At 43.7% G+C, this 20,781-nt stretch overlaps 1 long non-coding RNA gene across 1 annotated transcript; it reads right to left on the minus strand.

Moving 5' to 3' along the window:
• Nucleotides 1–397: 397 nt before the first annotated feature.
• Nucleotides 398–17,648, minus strand: LOC122461852. Its single transcript, XR_006284068.1, has 5 exons — nt 17,599–17,648; nt 15,788–15,849; nt 8,607–8,685; nt 5,452–5,503; nt 398–3,464 (listed from the first exon to the last, which is right to left on the minus strand). It is a non-coding gene; the product is annotated as an uncharacterized LOC122461852 (long non-coding RNA).
• Between the last annotated feature and the right edge of the window lie 3,133 nt (nt 17,649–20,781).

Genomic DNA, 20,781 nt, shown 5'->3' on the forward strand with positions numbered 1-20,781 from the left:
CACCTCCCATTAAAATAATCGGCTCTCTGAATCTCCTCTCCTTCCCTGACAACAAGAAACGGGCTTAGGCTTTTGTTTTGTTTTTATGAATGAGTCTGTGAAAATGCAGGCTCTCTTGTGGGACTGTCTGGATAAAGGAGTGGGTTTTACATTTGGCTCTGCATGCAGTAAGGTTAGTGATTGTTCTTAATCTTCTGGCAGTGGATTCCCAGAGACACTGTTATTTGTAGTAGACATGGCACCATCTGAACTGCATAGGTCTTATCTCTTTTCTGAATCTGCTATAGTCAATTATCACTTAAATTACAAATTATATTAAAAGTAGAGTTAGAGCCCACACATGCACTTTAAAGCCAGCTGAATCTCAGATTTAAACCCAGGCTCACAGTAAATTTCTGTCTGACAGAAAACCTCTAGATTATATAATATTTAATATATAGCACAATTATATATCTATGAAACTAAAACAAATCATGTGAATTATGTCAAATCTTATGATACAATTTCCATTCATTTTCCGATTTTACTTTTGACATATTTGTGAATAAATCAAAACTCACCTTCTTTGATCAGAAAAAGCCAGACAGAGCTTGCAGTCTGCTGGAAACGAATGCTGAATTATTTTGAATTAGGATACTTTTGAAAGCAGGCACTAGAATTACCTTCCTGATAAGAATTGTGCCTAAGAATACAGACTGCCTATGCAGTACATTCATGCCAGGTGGAACTTTGAGAGCAGTATCTTACACCTTGCTTTCGGGCCGTGCTGGCGTTTGCACTCTGTTTGCACTGAGATAAGAGGAGGAAACATAAAGAGCTACATTTGCAAATGTGTAGGATTATGAGCACCAGGAAGGATGCCACACAAAAACATGTGCATTTGCAGTGCAACGATGAGTACTTTCCAATGAAAAAATGCAGGCACCGCTACTTTGAAGGTGCACAGTTGCACTGCTAACAAAATGGAGGAGCATATATGCACAGTGGAAAATTGCACCAGCGACTAGGACAGATGCTTTGCGCTGCTGATTGAAGTGGGCACAAAAGTATAGCTTAGGTTCACCTATGTGGAGCACAGTTTTACCTGTGGGCACATGGAAATTAGGTGTGGATGTAATTTCTTCAGCACATTTAACCTTTCCTCCTTGGACCTGAAATGGGACTCAAGAGATGCGTTGTCACTTGTGATTTATACAATGTCCTGGAAAGAGAGCTGCTACTTTCTCTGGGGAGGAGAGGTACATTTGTGTGGTATGGTGTGCAATGCTATGAATCGCTTTCAAGGAAGGATTTGAACCAGGAGTGGCAATGTCTCCTGCATATGCCTCTGGGCAGAGGCCCAGAAAATGATACTACCCCTACCTGGTATTCAGCCACTACACAAATGCCTGGTCTCAAAGGTCCCTTACGAAGCTAGACCTCTACAAAAGACGAGACACATGACTTGCTCCTGGGTCCTGGAGCACTACTGCTGTGTGGCGGTGTCTGGTGATGATAGAACAGAACTTCTTCATGTTGCCATAGTACACCTCACACCCCAGAGGAGGCTGCCATTGGAGGGGTGTGAACTACAGCACCCAGGATGTGGGGCTTGGATTAAGCCAGGACTCGCCTGTCAGAGGGTATTGCAACTCCTGACTCGCCTGTCAGAGGGTGTTGCAATGACTAACCCCCCTTACAAGGGCACTCAGACAGGCCATATCACCTTCCAATGGCTAACAAGTTCCTGCATGCTCTCTGACAAAAGCCTGTAGTCTGCCAGCCTAGCGTAGTGACCCATAACCCCTCAGGTATAGCTTGGCTCCTGTGAGTGAGACTCACCTTGTAACTCCCACCAGGGGTTCTGGGTACCCTGTGCCCATGTGCACCTTTGTAAGAATCACTTCTATAGCCTATTGAGGAAGCTAACCCAGGGTATTTAAATGCTGACTGCGAGCTGATCAGCTCCTGTCCTGTTCATGGAAACTGTGCCGTCTTCATTCCCTTTCTCCATCCTCTCTGAGGCTGAGTTTGGCCACAATGTGAGGTGGGAGTGTGCTGCTGTTTTGTCTCTGGCTGCTGAGTGTCAACTGGCTGCTGCAATGAGGCCATGCCGGGCAGCTGGTGTTGTCTGCTCTCTGGCTCAGGCACTACAGAAGCAATTTCTCGTGCAAATATTTGCGCCGGGTGAATCTCATAGGTAGCTCTACAGTGAAGCTGTGCACAGCATCCTTACCGGGGCTCACCCACTCTTTTCTTCATTCCTTTCTGACCACTGGAAGAGGTTACACATTGCACAGGGATTCAGATATACAGTAGCAACCAAGTAAAGCCAGAAAGTTACTACCATTGAAATACAAATACATTCCACTAGCCCCACTCTTCCATAGCTATGTTGCACCCCAGGTTGCAATGCCCCTGGAAACCTAATATTGTGGCCTAGCTTCTGTTGTGTTTGCTTTCTGAAATATGTGCTTCCTGTTTCAAATGGCTCATGGAGGATGTAGCATTGTTCATGCTACCAGAACAGAGCAGTGCAAACACTTGCCATGATATGTTATCTAGATATTCTGCTCTTAATGGATAAATAATGGCATGTGGATTATGCCAAGAGGGTTTAATTTATACTGACTACATTTACACCGCAAATGAGTATATACGTGCCCAGAAATACCTCAGTGCACCCCAGAGCACAGTAAAAATGGCAACATGGGAATCTGCTCAAAAAACTGGCTTGGTCCTAGCTTGGCCAGACCTGAGGATTGGACCCATAATTTCCAGTTCATTCTGCAAAAAAATGCGATGGTCTGAATGCAGCCCCTGAAATCAGTGGAGTTACACCAGAGAGGAACGTGGCTAATGTCTGTCTTTTCTCAATGAACATCAGTACTGTCTGCCGAGCTTACAGCATAAATTTGTAGAATAATATGGGGGCATGTATAGGAACAGATGATACCTCTTATTAAACATTCCATTATAGCTTTTATCGAGCACAGTGTTGGCCTAACATGACAGGTTCTTCCTACTCCAGCGATTCACTAAACATCTGAATGTATAGGTGAGCCCCAGGGCCCCAGGAGTTTGACATTTGAATTTCTTGTGCACTTCACTACTGCGGAATGGACAGTGTAAAATTAGAGCTCTGGGCGTTGCAGATCGCAAAGCATCTGAGGGAGCTAGTCGTTTCAAATGCCTGGAGGTTGTAGAGTGACAAGGCTTTGCTGTGAATACACTTGCACTGGTCAATAGCTTCTGCGAAGCCCGGGGATTACTTGGGTAACATGCCAGAACTGTGCAGCTTCATATAAGGCCAGAGGTAATAGTCCAGAAACTGCCACGGTGGTTGGTGATAGGCCTCTGTCACTGTGTGATCTGAGAAGCAGGTATAGAGGACAAAGAGAGTGACTAGGGTAGCAGCCAGAAGAATGGCCAGCAGCACACCAGTGAGCTGCCACAACAGAACCAGAATCCACTTGGGGCTCAGCCTGCAGGATAAAGAGACACAAACACAGGGCACGTTACACAAATACACTGACACACTGCACATTTCACAAACACACTGCATGTTACACAGACACACTACATATTATGCAAACTAAGGTGACCAGATGTCCCTATTTTATAGGGACAGTCCCGATATTTGGGGCATGTTCTTCTATAGGTGCCTATTACCTGCCCCACCCCCATCCCGATTTTTCACACTTGCTGTCTGGTCACCCTAATGCAAACACACTGACACACTGAATGTGACACAAATTTGTTGGCAGGAATGTTCATGAAAATTTTTAAAGACAATAGCAGGGTTATTTGCCTTAAGGATTTTACCCAGCTCCCACTGAATTCTGCGGGAGACTGTCACTAATGTCAGTGGGAGCTGGACTGGCTGCTAATTGAATTTTGAACTCAGTGTGGATATTTGCACCAGAAACCTGATTTTCAGGGTTACGCTCATCCAGTCATGCAGCATATACTTCTGAATCATGAATAGATTTAAGATCAGAGATGCTGCTTATGGGCAATTGGCAAACTGTTGCAAGAATTATTCACTATGAACAGTTTGTTCAGCCCTACCCTTCTGTTAAACTCTGCCTGCTCAGACTCAGTGAGGAGAAACCTGTATAAATGGACCTGGAAAAACTGCCCTCACAGCTCTTCCTACTGGAATGGTCCACATCGTCCCCCAGGCTCAGAATGGAAATAAGATAGCATCTACAATCACCGTGGGAAAAAATTACTCTCCCATTGATTTCACTGGGGCAGGATCAAACACTCTAGCAGAGGTAACAGCAGTCTGCTGTCTGAGTCTTTAGATTTCGCAAGACATTCCCGTGCCCTCAACACCATGTCTTATTGTAAGTCCACGTCTCTCAGGCTCATAGGTGGCGTGTGAACTGCAGGCTGGGGGAGGCTAGCCCCCCACCCCACTCCTTCCGCCCAAGGCCCCGCCCCTTCCACAAATCCCCCCCATGGAGCCCAAAGCCCCTCCCCACTGCAGCCCCCAGCCCCTGCCCCAAGCTAACCACCATCCCCCAAGCTCCAGAGTGCCGGGAGGGCAGGTACAGAGAGCGGGCAGGAAGCAGGAGGGGGACCTGGGGGTGGAGCATGGGCGAGGCCATGCCTGGCTGTTGCGGAGGCACAGCCTCCCCTAGCCTATGGTACCCGCTGCCCATGCTCAGGCTTACAACTCAGCAACTCCTCCCCATCTCACTGCCTCTTTCTCCTCCCTCACTGTTTTCCCTTGTGTGTCTCACACTCTTCTCTTTCATTTCTCTCTCATTCATCCTCTTTACCCCTGTTCATTTCACACCGATTGGTAAGGCTACCTTATGGTTAAAATGATACTTTTCCCTTTTAAAAAATGGTTTACATCCTAATTTTCCCTAAGATTATTATTTTATTTAGTGTCTAGATTATGAAGCACCTAGGGGCCCCAGTCATGCACCAGGATCCCATTGTGCTAGGCTCTGTACAACCCAGAATGAAAAGACAGTCCTTGCCCTCAAAGTGCTTACAGTGCAATGTCCCATAGTTTGAACTTAATGGAAGATTTAAAGCTGCAATTTTCAAAGCTGTGGAAGGGATCTGGATGCACACATTAAACTTAATAGGAATCCAATATCTAAATCCCTTTAGATAGCTTTGGAACTCTTAGGCCAAGATTTTCCCCTTTAATGGGCCCTATCCATTAAAATTTACTCATACTAAGCAAAGTCCTTTTGTATAGACTTGGGCCCAGATTTTCACAGGTATTTAGGTGCCTAAAGATACCAATGAGTGTTTGATGGGATTTTCAGAAACACCCAGGCACCCACTGGGCACCTACCTGCATCCTTAGATATCTAAATACCTTTCAAAAGCTGGCCCTTGCTCCATTCTGTTCTTTTTTTAAATGTGCATATTCTTGTATGGTCATAAAAATCTTTTAAAAAGGCAGCTGTTTCATAAATGTAAACAGGAGCTTCACTAACCTACCACCAAAAATGTGCTTCCTTTGGTTCTTTTCTTTTCCTCGCATTTTGTCTTCCTGCAGATAAAGAGAATTTTAAGAGACTTAAAACACTTTCAATTGCAAATAAGCAAGCAAGAGATTGTTTAAAGGGACACTCAAGCTAACAATGATAGAATCTTTGTAATATTTTTAAAACCAAAAGGATTCTACTTATGTTTTCACAAGTGATGCCCTTTGATTACTTTTGTATGTTGCTCAAAAAAGAATAGATTTGTATTTTTCATTTGTGTGTCTGGCCAATGGGCTCTGTGGTGCCCCACAGGTAAACACTGTAAGTCATTGTGCATAGTTCTCTGAAAAAATCCACTCAATGTGCAGCAGAAGTCAAAAATCTAACAGAATGTTAGGAAACATCAGGAAAAAGATAGATATTAAAACAGAAAATATCGTAATTCCACTATCTACATGAATGGTACTCTCACACCTTGAATACCATGTGCAGTTCCAGTCACCCTATCTAAAATAAGATATATTAGAATTGGAAATGGTACAGAAAAGAGCAACAAAAATTATTAAGGGTATAGAACAGCTTCCATATGAGGAGAGATTAACAAGACTCTGACTGTTCAGTTCAGAAAAGAGACAACTAAGGGGGGATATGATAGAGCTCTATAAAACCATGGCTGGTGTGGAGAAAGTGAACAGAGAAGTGCTATGTACCCCTTCATGTAACACAAGAACTAGGAGTCACTCAAATTAATAGGCAGCAGATTTAAAACAAACAAAAGAATGTACTTCTTCACTCAACACACAATCATTGCCATGGGATGTTGCATAAGAGATTTTAAAAAGAATTATGTAAATTCATGGAGGTTAGGTCCACCAATGACTACCAGACAAGATGGTCAAGGATCCCACTCCATGCTCTGGGTGTCCCTAAGCCTCTGACTGCCACATGGTGGGACTGGATGACAGAGACTGGATCACTCAAAATTGTCCTGTTCTGTTTATTCCCTCTGAAGCATCTGGCACTGGCCACTGGCAGACATAACATAATAGGCTAGATGGACCATTGGTTTGAGCCAGTATGGCCATTCTTAATGTTTTTATATTCTATCCCTGAGTCTTTTTCATCACTATTATTGCAGACCATAAAACCTAAGATCATGGCCACATTGTGCTAGGAGCTGTACACATATATAGTAAGACATAGTCTCTGCACCAAAGAGCTTATAGTCTAACAGATAGGGAATGATGTTATCATACCCATTTTACAGATGGGGAACTGAAGCCCAGAGAGACTCAGGGATGCAATGTCACACGTGTCTGTAGCAAACTGATGAGCCACATCTCCATCCTAATCAGGAGAAGACTAAGCACTTCTCTAGGCTCATCTGGTATTAAATAGGTGCACCTGCAGAGCCTGCTCCACTAGGAGGAAGCAAGCTTAAAATGGAGAAGTTGTAACAGGAAGGGGAAGCAACCAGGAGGAAAACTACTGCACCCCAGGATTAGCTGACTCTTGCAACTGAGTCACCAGGAGGAAGACAGCTTGTAAACCTCCGCCACCCATAAGGACTCACCAGACCAGTTACAAGCTGATCACTGCTGGTAGGGGTTGAAGATAGATATGGCTAAACTCTGACTCAGAGTTTAGCCATATCTAACTACCATATACAAGCCACATCTCTATTCATTCTTTTAAAGGAAAACCTAGAGACCGAATACCGCCTTTAATTGGAAGAACCCCCAGCTTGTGACTCCAGACAGACTGAAGTGATGTTCCCAAGTGGGAAAGGACTTTGGAAGGGGAAGAGAGACTCTGAAAACGCTCACATGGGACCTGGTAAAAACTCAACCTATCATAAAGAACAAGGACCTGATCCCAGAAGTTCCAAGTCCCAGTTCGGTGTCCTAAACACAAAGTCATCTTTCTGTGTGCCTGCACATTCAGCTATTTACTCAGATACAGGTATATAGCCTTATGATCCAGTCTCCTGAGAGGTGAGTGTGCTCTGAAAGTCACTCACAGCGGCAGGCATGGCTGAAAAGAACTGATTGTCTGTCCCCGTGAAGGCCTTTAGAGTTGAGACTCATAGCTAGAGTTGCTTGGGATTTCTTTTTTGACCAATAATACCATTTATGTCAAAACTGAAACATTCTGAAAAATGTGTCAATTTTGATGATCATTCCTATGGAAAAAATATCTTGCAAAATGAAGAATAAAAGTTCATTTCAGAACATTTTCATTTCAGGGAATTCCAAAATTTTGCTTCATATTTCATTATTTTTACATTATTTCACAACATGTCAGTAGAGATGGTAGTGTGTAATATAGTGTCAATTTGTGTCATACAACACAAAAGGGAATAAAAATAAAAAAGATGATAAAATATTTCAATCAGTACTAAGTAACAGCTGCCCTTAATGACTTATAAAATAAAAATAATATCTTTCAGCTACTAAATCATGTCATATTATGGCTTTCTGCAGTGGAAGTGAAATGTTATGAAAGAACATAGAAAAAATAAAATTAAAAATAACATTTTAGAATTCTGAAATTAAAATTTTCCAATAATGAATTTTTTAAAAATTTCTGATTCACGGGACATTTAGAAAATATATGTTTTCATTCCAATTTGGAATGAAAGCAAATTCTGAAATGTCAAAATTTCCTACAGACTTGAAATTAGGAATTTTGACCTGTTTTACTTACAGCTGGCCCTAAAACAGGCATGTCTAGCTCCAATATGAACATGGAAGGAGCATCCTGATATATAAACATCAATAAGCCATATAAACATGAATCTTGTCACCTCCATGGTATGTCCTCTAGGTTACAGTGGGAGTAAGTAGGGAGTAATGTAATGTAAACTGTTTAAAAAGTATTTTAAGTCAGGTCTCCGCATGCACCTACAGCAGTAGTTTTCAATATGTGGTCTGCAGAACTCTGGGGGCCTGCAGACTATGTCTAAGATTTCCAAAGGGGTCCACACCTTCATCTGAAATTTTTTAGGGGTCAGCAAATCAAAAAAGGTTCAAAACCACTGACGTACGGGATACATTAGTAATGCAGTAATACAATAATGCGTCCATTCCTAAAGTAAAATCAAGAAACTAAAGAAAATGTTGATTCATTTACATTTCCTCTTCTACAGATTAAGATAAAAGTACTTACCAACTCAGCTTTGACTATTTCAAACATCAGGCTCTTTGGGTTGATGGTCAGGATGTTACTGGGTGTCCTTGGGAGAGTTCTGTAAAAATAAAAGGAACTTGATTTGTTTGAGGATTTCAATAATTATCATAACATTCAGTTGTCCGATTTGTTCTCTGTGAACATATGGATCTAAAGACCATCATATTCCTTTCTAAGATGATGCATTTCAACCACTTTATGAGCACTGGAAAATGGAAGAAAGGACCATAAGAAGGGACCAGATGTTAAAAACCTTCTAGCAGCATGGGTACCAAGCTAGCCATGCAATGGAGTGCCATAGCAAAGGCTGCAGATGGAATCTCTTTCTATGCCCTTTTTCCCATCCCTTTCTTCATTCTTTCATACATTTTCCCATCCCTTTCTTACATTCTTACATTCCCTTTCTTACATACAACAGTGTGCCTTTGTTGCCAAGAAGGCTAACAACATTTTGGACTGTATAAGTAGGAGCATTGCCAGTGGATGGAGGGACGTGATCATTCCCCTCTATTCGGCATTGGTGAGGCTTCATCCGGCGTACTGTGTCCAGTTTTGGGCCCCGTACCACATGAAGGATGTGGAAAAATTGGAAAGAGTCCAGCGGAGGGCAACACAAATGATTAGGGGGCTGGAGCACCTGACTTATGAGGAGAGGCTGAGGGAACTGGGATTGTTTCGTCTGCAGAAGAGAAGAATGAGGGGGGATTTGATAGCTGCTTTCAACTACCTGAAAGGGGGTTCCAAAGAGGATGGATCTAGACTGTTCTCAGTGGTAGCAGATGACAGAACAAGGAGTTGCAGTGGGGGAGGTTTAGGTTGGATATTAGGAAAAACGTTTTCACTGGGAGGGTGGTGAAGAACTGGAATAGGTTACCTAGGAAGGTGGTGAAATCTCCTTCCTTAGAGGTTTTTAAGGTCAGGCTTGACAAAGCCCTAGCTGGGATGATTTAGTTGGGGATTGGTCCTGCTTTGAGCAGGGGGTTGGACAAGATGACCTCCTGAGGTCCCTTCCAACCCTGATAATCTATGATTCTAAGGAAACTCTTCCCTATCTGACTAGAAATTCAAATGTTTGGTCTCAAGCTGTAGGTGAAATTATTTGCAAAGTTTGCAGAATATCATGCCTAAAAAAGGTGTTATCCCTTTCATTTTGCTCACTCACACTCATGAGTTGCTTGTTTGTAGAATTTCAGTGTTGTTATGGACTCAATCAATCAGAAGGACTAGAGACCTCTATAGCCAAAGTCCACTACATCCATAGCCCACTGCAGACAATGGAAAGACTCTTGCTGATTTCAATGGATTTTGGATGAGACAGAGTCCACTGGTCCTGTGTCAAGTAAAGCCAAATCCTTTGTGGTCACAGCAGATTGAATTCTATCTAATACACTGCCATGATCACAGCTACGTCCATAGTTCGTCATACAAGTGAGTTCACAGATAAATTCTTCAGTGCCCCAAGAAGGAAGATTAATCTGTTATCACAGGCTAGAGATGTTTGCATTTTCTCCTAACTAAAGTCCTCTTTCTATTTTGAGCTCATATAATTTCAGGGACATTTTAATCATACAGGGCCAAGAGGAGTACCTGGTCCAGCACATTCTGGACTATTGCTGAGTCTGGGGAAGACTCTGATATCTGACTGGCTGGGAGGGATACAGCTCAGAGGAGCATTAGTGGAAACTTGTGGAACATGTCCAGGTCCCAAACCTCCTGTATGCCTTCCACTGGGCCTACCCTGAGAAACCCAGCCTGAGGTCTTCTGGGAGGTGACCCCGAAAGGGGTGCTGACAGGGACCAGACCAGCTAGGACCCGCTGCTGGCCTGCTCCCTGACTGATTTTGCTGCTAGGCAACCAACGAGCCCAGCTGCAAGGCCTTGGGACTGACGGAGTGGCCACAGCGCCTGATCGTCTTCTGGTTTAGCAGCCCTGCCTACAAGCCTGGCCACCACACAGATCAGTGGCTGTTCTATGCACAGCATGCCGGCAGCTGTGCTTGCCCTTGTTCCAGTCCCTGCTACCCTCCATCTTCAGACTTCTAGCTTCAGTCTGGTTCTGCCTCTGGCTTATGACTCTGGTTTACCTTCCAGCTCTGGCATTTGGCTTCTGGGTCCCTCCGGTATTAACCCTCAGCTCATTTCCTAGACTCTGCCCACCCTGGACCCAGCTCTAATTGGTAAGCCACACTCTCACTTCCATCACTAGACCTGACTGCCCATGACTTGGTCAGCTACAGCAACATGGCTCTGGCTTGTATGTGGAAACCTGAAGTTCCCCACTGCAGAATCTCACTGGCCAAAATACAAGCAGAGAAGACCCTGCATTCGCTGCCTCTAGAACTGCTCTGAACCCACAGATGCTGAGAGCTTCATTCAAGTCTGAATGACCTCAACCAAAAAAATAAAAATGAGCTCACAGAAGTGAGCGCTCATATCTGCTACACAATGGAGTGAGGCTTTGCCAGCTTGAGCAGGTCACAGCCTGGGAAGTCATGGATGTTACAGAAGAAGCAAAGAGCCTCTCCTTTATGTCTAGCACAGCCATAGAAGAAGATTTCAAACACTCTTCATGTTGTAACTGATCAGTTTCAGTTCAGGAATTTAACCACATAGTGTCCTGTGTACAGTAATCCTTTTCTGAGCCTCTGAAAGCTATCTGGATTCATCAGCCTCTGAGGATGGGCCAGTAAAATGGGTCTTGTATCCCAATGGGAGACATGTGCACAAACATCAAACTGAAAGAGGCAGCGGTCAGTCCATGACAAATATATGATCTTCCTCTTCTCACAGATGAGAGTATCCTCTCTGGATTATCAGACACTTCCAATATCACCCAAGAGTTCCTGCAGGGTTGTAGGGAATACATTGTGTGAAGCTAATTCATAAAATAGGAGTGAATGTTCCTGTGTTCTCCTTAGCAGAGGAAATTCACCAACAATAAATAATAGATAGATAAATAAATAAATAACACACAATGCATCCAGAATGGAGAAAAATGTGGCACCTGCCATCTCTTCTAGGTGTTCATATCTGGTTGGCATATGACGACATTCCCTTATAATGCTGGCATCTGGTTCCTTGGGATCCTAGCACAAGCACAGAGATCTCACTGGTTTTCTCCTATCACTCTGCAGGGTGGGATTTTCAAAAGCTCCCAGCCTTGATCTAACCTTGTTCCCATTGAAGTTAATGGGAGTTTTGCCCCCGACCGCAAAGTATAGCCATTGCTGAGTACGTTTGAAACTTGCACCCTGAGTGGGTTACTGTTGGGTAGGGTACCCAGGCGCTCATTTGCAGGTTCCTTAGACCTGTCATTTTCATCCATAGATATGCTGTTCTCTTTGTAGTCTGCTCTGAGAGACACGCTTACTTTCCTGAAGACATTTATGACAGATTATACTTCTTTCTTTCCAGTTATTTTATCAATTATTAATATCTTTCCTCTTGTAAACACTGCCATGTGTTTTGCCACAAAGGCTGTGATGTTTTCTGTCACGTCTCCTGCTATAAGAGCTTAGATTTCAGTCCTAATGGCTTGATTCCAGTCATAAGAAAAGGTGTTCTGTCCCCTAGGACAGTCACAAGGCATATTTACTTTCCATTCCTTATGCCTTAAACTGAGATTGGGTCTGTTGTGGCTGTTGTACAGCACAGTAGTGGGACATTGGTCTTTTTCACTAATGGAGGTTACTTTTGCCTTGATGCACCACAGCTATGCACCGGTGTCCCCTTTATATGCATTTTGTGGGCCATTGGCAATATGTGTTTTAATCCCCACTGTTTAGATGGGGAACTGAGCCCCAGAGAGATTAAGTAAACTGCCCTCATTATATTGCAAATAAAGGGCAGTACTGGGAATAGAATAATAGAAATGTAGGGCTGGAAGGGGCCTTGAGAAATCATCAAGTCCAGCCCCCTGCACTGTGACAGGACCAAATAAAAGTAGATGATCCCTCATAGTTTTTTGTCCAGCCTGTCCTTAAAAACCTGCAATGATGGGGATTCCATAACCTCCCTTGGAAGCCTGTTCCAGAGCTTAACTACCCTTAGAGTTAGAAAGTTTTTCATAATGTCTAACCTAAATTTCCCGGGGGAGGGGGGCTTCAAGGAACGTGGAGGGGTTGGATGGGGAAAGAGTCCTCGGGGGGCGGGGGTGGGCCACGACCCCCTCGTGGGGTGAGGAAGGAACCGATTGTTAAGATTTTGGCAGCTCATTACTGCTGTTATCAGGTCCCCCCTCAGTCTTTGTTTCTCAGGACTCAACATGCCCAAGTTTTTTTTCTTTTTTTAACCTTTCCTCTTAGTTCAAAGCTTTGATCTTTCTGTTGCTCTCCTCTTCACTCGCTCCAATTTGACCACATCTCTTCTAAAATGTGGTCCCCAGAATTGGAAACATACTCCTCTGTCACCCCCAGATCCCTTTCAGCAGCACTACCGCCTAGCTAGTTACTCCCCATTTTGTAGATGTACACTTGATTTGTCCTTTTTAAGTGAAATACTTTACACTTATTTGCTTTAAGTCTCATTTTGTTGAATTCAGACCTGTTTTCCAATTAATCAAGGTCCTTCGACTTCTAATCCTGTCCTCCAACGTAATTGCAACCCCTCCCAGCTTGGTGTTGTCTGCACATTTTATACGCATACTCTCCACTCCATTATCCAAGTCATTAATGAAAATATTGAATAGTACCAGACCCAGCACTGACTCCTGTGGGACTCCACTAGATACGCCCTGCCAGTTTGACTGCAAACCATTGGTACCTACTCTTTGAATACAGTCTTTCAACAGTTGTGCACCCACCTGATAGTACGTATAGACCTACTTTGCTTAAGAGAATGTCAAGTCTCCTCTCTCTCTCAGCCTCTCTGCTTTAAATCCTAGGCAATGATACCTCCTGCTGCTGTTTTTCCCCATTGCCAGTCAGCAACTATCTGAAAGTTCACTTCTGTGATTCACATACATGTCTAGACTCCTGCCCTGCTATAAGGTTTTGGTGCCATTCCTTGCACTGACTATTCTCATTAGGCAGGTTTTTCTTCCACATCTTGCTGAGCAATAACCTCACACAGAGCATCTCGGCTACCACCTTTACATCTGTAAGATTGCCTGTCCAGACACTTGGCAGATCTGTAAAGCTTTCTCCAACTCCGAATTTCTCAGCAAATGCTCAGACTGCACCTTCACAGTCCACGACCAACCTATCTTTAGTTGGGGATTTTCTAAATTACATTTTTAACATTTTTATAGGGTATAAAGTCACACAAGACAATCAAAGAGACAGAGCAAATTAGGGGTTGCCTGCAATAGGAGGTTGAACTGAATGACCCAGGAGATCCCTTCCACTCCTGTGTCCTAAGTTGCTATATCTTTCCTGTGTCTCCCTGTTACAGGAAAAAAGATGGATAGAAAGACAAAGGTCTAGAAGAGAACAAGAGAGTGCCATGTATCTACCACAGAGTCTTCAGCACAGAAGCAAAAGTGAGTGGAAAACAAAAGAAAATGAAAAGAACAGACAGGAAGAGGTTAGAAGATTATAACAAGCCAGCCAGTGTATTGCTTATCAGCCATGCTTGTATGTTAAGTACAGTTTTTCAACGTTACACAAAGAAAGGCAATGATTAGTTTTCAGCTAAGAAATGTAAAGACCTCGGTCATGACATTTTAAAAGTTCTTGCTGTTGTTTATATGTGAGTTATCTTACAGGCTGCCATTTCTGATAAATCTTTACATCAATCTTGGAAAACGAACCGGATTTCCGCCTTGGCAAGATAAACCATTTGGCTATGAGTATAGCCAAACACAGCTAGGAAATACTGACTCAGTGCTTCTTGTGACACCCTGCTGCAGTTGGAGGAGAAAGTATTGGATATTACTTCCCACATAGACACACAGCCTCTCTTTTTCTTTATATTAGTGGTTTCAGGATCAAGTAGATACGTTTGTTGTAATGCTGAATAACATGACACCCCTGGATGGTCTGGCAGCAGGGGGAATTGAACCTAATATCTAAAAGCATTTGTCTTTATGGAACCCAGATTGTTTAGCTCAAAGACTGCCATGGACTCATCAACCTCTATACATGGTCTAACCACTAGAGGGGGAGAGTGAGCCACACGGTGTTTACATGGGTTGGAAAAGTAATGTCTGAGCTCAGTCTTTTTCTAATGAGACAGAATATTTGTACATGTAGTGGGACTATTTAGGCCTTGTACGTTCCAAGACACCGGTACAAATGGGTTAGCTATAACTGGTGGAGGAATTTGTCCATGCTGCAGGACATTTCTCTGCAGGTGTAATAAGCATAGGTAACAAGCAGCTCTTCTGTGACCCCACCCCATCCAGCCATCAAAACAGAAAGCCAGGAGGATGGGGTTAATGAAGCTTAGGCCCCATGTGAATACAAGTGTCAACAAACTAAAAAGATAACAAGTGATGTAAGGGGAAGAGGAGACAAATACATGCTACCATGGTACAGTCCTAGGCCTGCAAAAGTCACCAAGGAGGGTAGCCTGGGGAGAAGAGAGAAAGAGCTCAGGAGAACTCAAGTAGAAGCTGAGGAGGTTCTCCTAACATTGTCAAGGAATAGGCTGAATTGAGAAATGTGGCTGATGGAAATGAGCCTCATGTTCCTTTGACAACCCCAGCCATTTATCATAATGGACTGCAGGGCTACCTGTGCTGATATCTAAAAGTCTCTGGTACTCCAAGTGGTATGGACTCTTTAATAGTGCAGTGGGGTTGTAGTCTCACCTGCCAGTGTGAGAGTCCGGGCAACAATCCTGGATAGGACACAACTGAATAGGCGTTTGACAGTCTTATCTTAGCTCCCGTTAGAGCACATCACGAAACCACCCTGCAGTTAAGAAGTCTGTTTGAGAGAGGCCCAGTATCCGTACAGGAAGCATAACTCAGATTATGACTGTGGTGAACTGAAAGAGCTCTGGTAGGCGCTTGTGCAAGAACTACCAGGTTACGCTTGACTCAGACCAGGCTCTTAACCAGTCACTTTCTTGAGCCTTTGCAGTATTGAGTACTTATTATTTAAATTCCTTACACTGGCTTCCTCTCAACTTTGCATACAATACTACTTTTCCCCAGGTAATGCTCATCACTAAGACATTGGCCATAAAAAGCTTTGGTTTGCACCCAGGAGACTTACCGAGCCTTCTCCTCAGCAGCTGAGAGCTGGTCCTGAAGAGACTTCTCTTTATTCTGAAGAACCTTAGAAATAGCAAACCCATTAAAACACCTTTGCTTGGGTTTCTGTTTCACGTGTTTTATATCTCAGCAGTTTGATTTTGTTCCATAAGATGATGAGGGTATTTTCCCTACAGATCTGCTTCAAGAACAAGTTGGTCGCATTGGCTGCCAAAACGAGACTAAGCAAATGAATCAGACAAAAGACTAAATTCAGCGAACCCACATCACTACAATTTGGATTTGGCAACAAGTAGCAGATGTTCAATATGTGACAGTGTGGTACCTGGAACTCTGCAGAGAAAAGCAAAATCCCCAAAATGTTCCTTGGATTGGTTCAGAGCAATCCAGGGGCCAAGGCAGTTCTTTGTAAAATGAAATCAGCCTCCCCCTCCTAGGTTCAGTATTCTGGCTTCAAATATAGTACTATTTCCAAGTACAGGTGCACGCACACAGACTTTCAAAATGGCCATAATTGTCATTTCACCACCTATTTGCCAAAATGTACCAAAGTATGTCCTAAACCACTGATGCCCTGAGAAATTTTTCCTGTGGTATGTTCTGTCCATCCCTGTGGAGCCATCCCTGCTGCTGCTGCTGGCCCCAGTGCCTTGCCCACCCAGTCTGCACCATGCTCAGCCCCAACCTTCCAGCCCTGCCCATGCAGGTGCAGTGTCACTCCCCATCCCAGAGAGGGGACCCAGGCTGCCAGAAGCGGGAAGGCTGGGCAGATCACTGGGGGGAATCATCCAGGTGCAGGAGCAAGCCACAGCAGCAGTGAAGAGTAGCAGCACTGGCTCCGCCACTGTCCACTCAGGTTTGGCCCCACGGCCCTCCATTATGATAGGAGGGTGGCATGGCCAAAACTGAGTGAGTAGTGTTGTGACCTGGTCCCCGGGGATCTCGCCGACACTCAGAGAGGCCCTGCTGCCCCTCCCTGAGTGGTGCTGTGACCCCCAGCATCAGGTTGCAATGCCACCCACTCAGTTTTAGTCCCATGGCACCTACATCATGATGGGCCAGTGGGACAAACCTGAATGGGCATTAGGGTGGAGAGCGCTACTTCTCCTTGCTGCTGCGAATGGTAAGGACTGTACATAAGATGCACCACTGCAGGCATCACTGTTCTACACACTCAGGACTTGACTGTGCACATGACTGTGATGGGGTGTCTACCCCACACTCACCCTGCAGGGTTTTATGCAGGCCTGTCAAGGTTCCTTTCCCACTTTGAACTCTAGGGTACAGATGTGGGGACCTGCATGAAAGACCCCCTAAGCTTATTCTTACCAGCTTAGGTTAAAAACTTCCTCAAGGTACAAACTTTGCCTTGTCCTTGAACCCTATGCTGCCACCACCAAGCGTGTTAAACCAAGAACAGAGAAAGAGCCCACTTGGAGACGTATTCCCTCCAAAATATCCCCCCAAGCCCTACACCTCCTTTCCTGGGGAAGGCTTGATAAAAATCCTCACCAATTTGCATAGGTGAACACAGACCAAAACCCTTGGATCTTAAGAACAATGAAAAAGCAATCAGGTTCTTAAAAGAAGAATTTTAATTGAAGAAAAAGTAAAAGAATCACCTCTGTAAAATCAGGATGGTAAATACCTTACAGGGTAATCAGATTCAAAACATAAAGTATCCCTCTAGGCAAAACCTTAAGTTACAAAAAGACACAAAAACAGGAATATACATTCCATTCAGCACAGCTATTTTACCAGCCATTAAACAAAAGAAAATCTAACGCATCTCTAGCTAGATTGCATACTAACTTTTTACAGGAGTTCTGAAGGGCATTCTTGATCTGTTCCCAGCAAAAGCATCACACAGACAGACAGACCCTTTGTTCCCCCCCACCCTCCAGCTTTGAAAGTAACTTGTCTCCTCATTGGTCAGTTTAGTCAGGTGCCAGTGAGGTTATCTTAGCTTCTTAACCCTTTACAGGTGAAAGGGTTTTGCCTCTGGCCAGGAGAGATTTTATAGTTCTGATTACAGAAAGGTGGTTACCCTTCCCTTTATATTTATGACAAGGCCAGGTGGGCCAATTAATCAATTAGGCAGCTGATTAAGGAGGCTCACCTGGGCAGGAATAGGTGAGGCCTACAAAGCCCAGGAGCTGAAAGTAGAAGCTGCTGGGAAAAGGCAAAAAACAAACCCAGGTTTCTGGAGTGCTAATCCAGTGCCTTAGTTACAAGATCCTTCTTCTGTGTTACACGTTGAATTATGTAGGACATGCTACCTTTAGCCAATTTAGCATGTGGAAGTTTTACCTGGATCACTGCCTCATATTCTTTTATGGATTCCTCCAATTCTTGGGCTTGGTGTTTCATCTAAAAAAAATTCAAGTTGAGGTATAATTTCATGTGGCTCACAGGCTACATTACTCCAATGTCCTTTGTCTCGGCTTACCACTGAACAGTGCTACAGATAGGGAACAGCACCCAGTGTGACAGCAAGAATTCAAGGTTCTTTACCCAGGAACGCTGGTGAGAACCAATTTTCCCTTTATGTTGCCCGTGTGGCAGCAAGTGCTCTTGTCCAAGGTTACTACTGTCCAATGAGCTTTGCCCGCATGCAGTTCATTGCAGGATTGGGGCTCCAGAGTTTATTTTTACCAGGGCTGGCTCCAGGCACCAGCTTTCCAAGCAGGTGCTTGGGGCGATATTTGTAATGGGGTGGCAGTCCGTGTCCCATGGCGGCAATTTGGCGGCAGCTCCCCCGTTGTACTGGGGGCGGCAGTAATTCAGCGAATGCTTGGGGCGGCAAAATTGGTAGAGCCGCCCCTGATTTTTATTACATAAGTGTCTGCTCCAAAGCCCGCTGAATGGGAATTGCGCTGACTTCAATGGGCTTTGGAACAGGCCCTAAAGTTCTAAATTATATAGACAGGAGGGTTGTGCCTAACCTCATATAGAAAGAAATATGGGTGAATTTATTTTTTGTGAAAGATGCTAATTTGATAGCCCTGAAGACTGTAGCCTTCTGCATATTCACACACACAAAGAAATTCAAAATACTTGGGCATTATTAAATGCTAATAACAAGTGCAATAACTGCTACTTACTCACCCATTGTTGCTTAAAATTACTTTTTTTGCAAAATGAATCAGTGATTTTTAATTACAGGTGAATAGTAAAGTAATGACTTGTTACTTGTGACTGAAAAGCAATAAATATTACTTGGGAATTATTAAATCATTTCTCAGTAATGCAAATATCTATACAGAACAGAATTATTTAAGCCCATTTTGTTCCCTCCACAACAGAGGTGATTCAAACTGGGCAGAACTCCTCTGGTGGGAATTTCTATTCTCCCAACCTTCAAGGAAAAATCAACATATCAACTAGCCAACAGCTGGTGCTGTAGGGACTCAAATGTGAAAAAAATCTCTGTGCAAACTTTTGATTAAATGTTTTTATATTCATGTTTCTAATGCTTGATTTCATTCCCATCTCCCCAGTTATGCTTTGCAGAGCACCCCAAACATTCCTCTTCTTCCTTGGTGTCACATCCTTCAGATACATTATTATTATACCTTCCCCCCCAGTCCTCGTTGAGTCTAGCTATGAATATGTAAACAGTCCATTCCCTTGAGCCCATAAATAGTTGTATTTGCTAGTCTCTGAATTCCTTTCAGTTAATCAAAAGCTTTCTGGTTGTACTGTGAGATATGGTCCCTCCGTACCATTTAGAAAGGGACCTTCCAGTTCTGTGAAGTGATGCCTCTGAGTTTGCAGCCCAAAGTTGCACTGGGTTTTTATGCTAAATGACAAACAATGCTGTTGATTATTTTCTCTAGGTCTCCTTCAGCTTTACCCACTTTCCAAAAATATCCTTAATATTGCGTACCAGCTGTAGTAGCTTGTATTGAAGGCCTAGCTAAGACCCTGATCTACCTGCATATACACCCTAAATCATATTCAGCTAGTGATATTGAGCTGTCTATGCACTAAGATCCCTCCCTAGCCTAAATAAATAATGCCTAGATAAACGAGTTTACTGTACCTTTCTGAAAATCTCATCTTCAACACCAGAAGCCAGTTTGCATTTCTGTATCTTTTTCTAATAGGAGACAAACATTCCATAAATATGTTCTGATAATACAACTTCTTGGCCAACAGTCCCTCCCCTGACCCCCACAAAACATACACTTCCATGCACCACTGTTGTTTCTGCTAGCCAAGGAAGGGAAGTGTTAAGCCCTCTCTTGAATTTGTGGCACTGGTATGAGTACAGTGTTGCTACCTGCATGCTAGCTGACCTAGACACAGCTTTAGATATCTTTATGCTTTTCCCACAAAGTCATATTCAGGCTGGTTCAGAAAAACTACCCAAAGCATCTCCAAAAGAATATTCACATGGCTAATTCCTCTCTTCAACTCTGGCATCCATTGCCATATTCTTGAGTAACCGAACAAGGGTAAAAAAAAAAAGGTTTGACTGATTATAGTAAGTGGTTTCACACGCTTCCTTGATTTACATCTAACAAAGACATATAGGGCCAGATCCTGAACTTGTGCGGCATCAAAGCTCAGTTGAAATCAATGGAGCTGTGACAATTTTTACAGCGACTGAGGAGCTAGGGCACAGGCTAAGATTTATAGAGGTCTGGGGGGAATGAGGTTCTCAATTCCCTCTGGATTTCAGGGGGAATTGGGCACCTAACTCATTTGGTTTGACAAAAATGACATTTACAGGCCTCCCTAAGTGCCTGACCCCAAACCACACTGAGGTCAACAGAAAGATTCCTACTGATTTCAGTGGGTTGTGGGTCAGGCCCCCAATTCCTTTACATGAACTGGATCTTTCTGTGTTTCAAGCATTCCTCTTTGCTGGATGCAGCTCTACTCACCACTAGTTTGTGGACATCAGCCCAAAGCTGCATGTGGCTGCGCTGGCTGGCTCTTCTCGACACGGTCAATGATGAGTTCTGAAACCAGATGGTGCCATTGTAC

Source organism: Chelonia mydas, chromosome 9 (assembly GCF_015237465.2).
Source record: "Chelonia mydas isolate rCheMyd1 chromosome 9, rCheMyd1.pri.v2, whole genome shotgun sequence".
In the NCBI taxonomy this organism is placed as follows: domain Eukaryota; kingdom Metazoa; phylum Chordata; order Testudines; family Cheloniidae; genus Chelonia; species Chelonia mydas.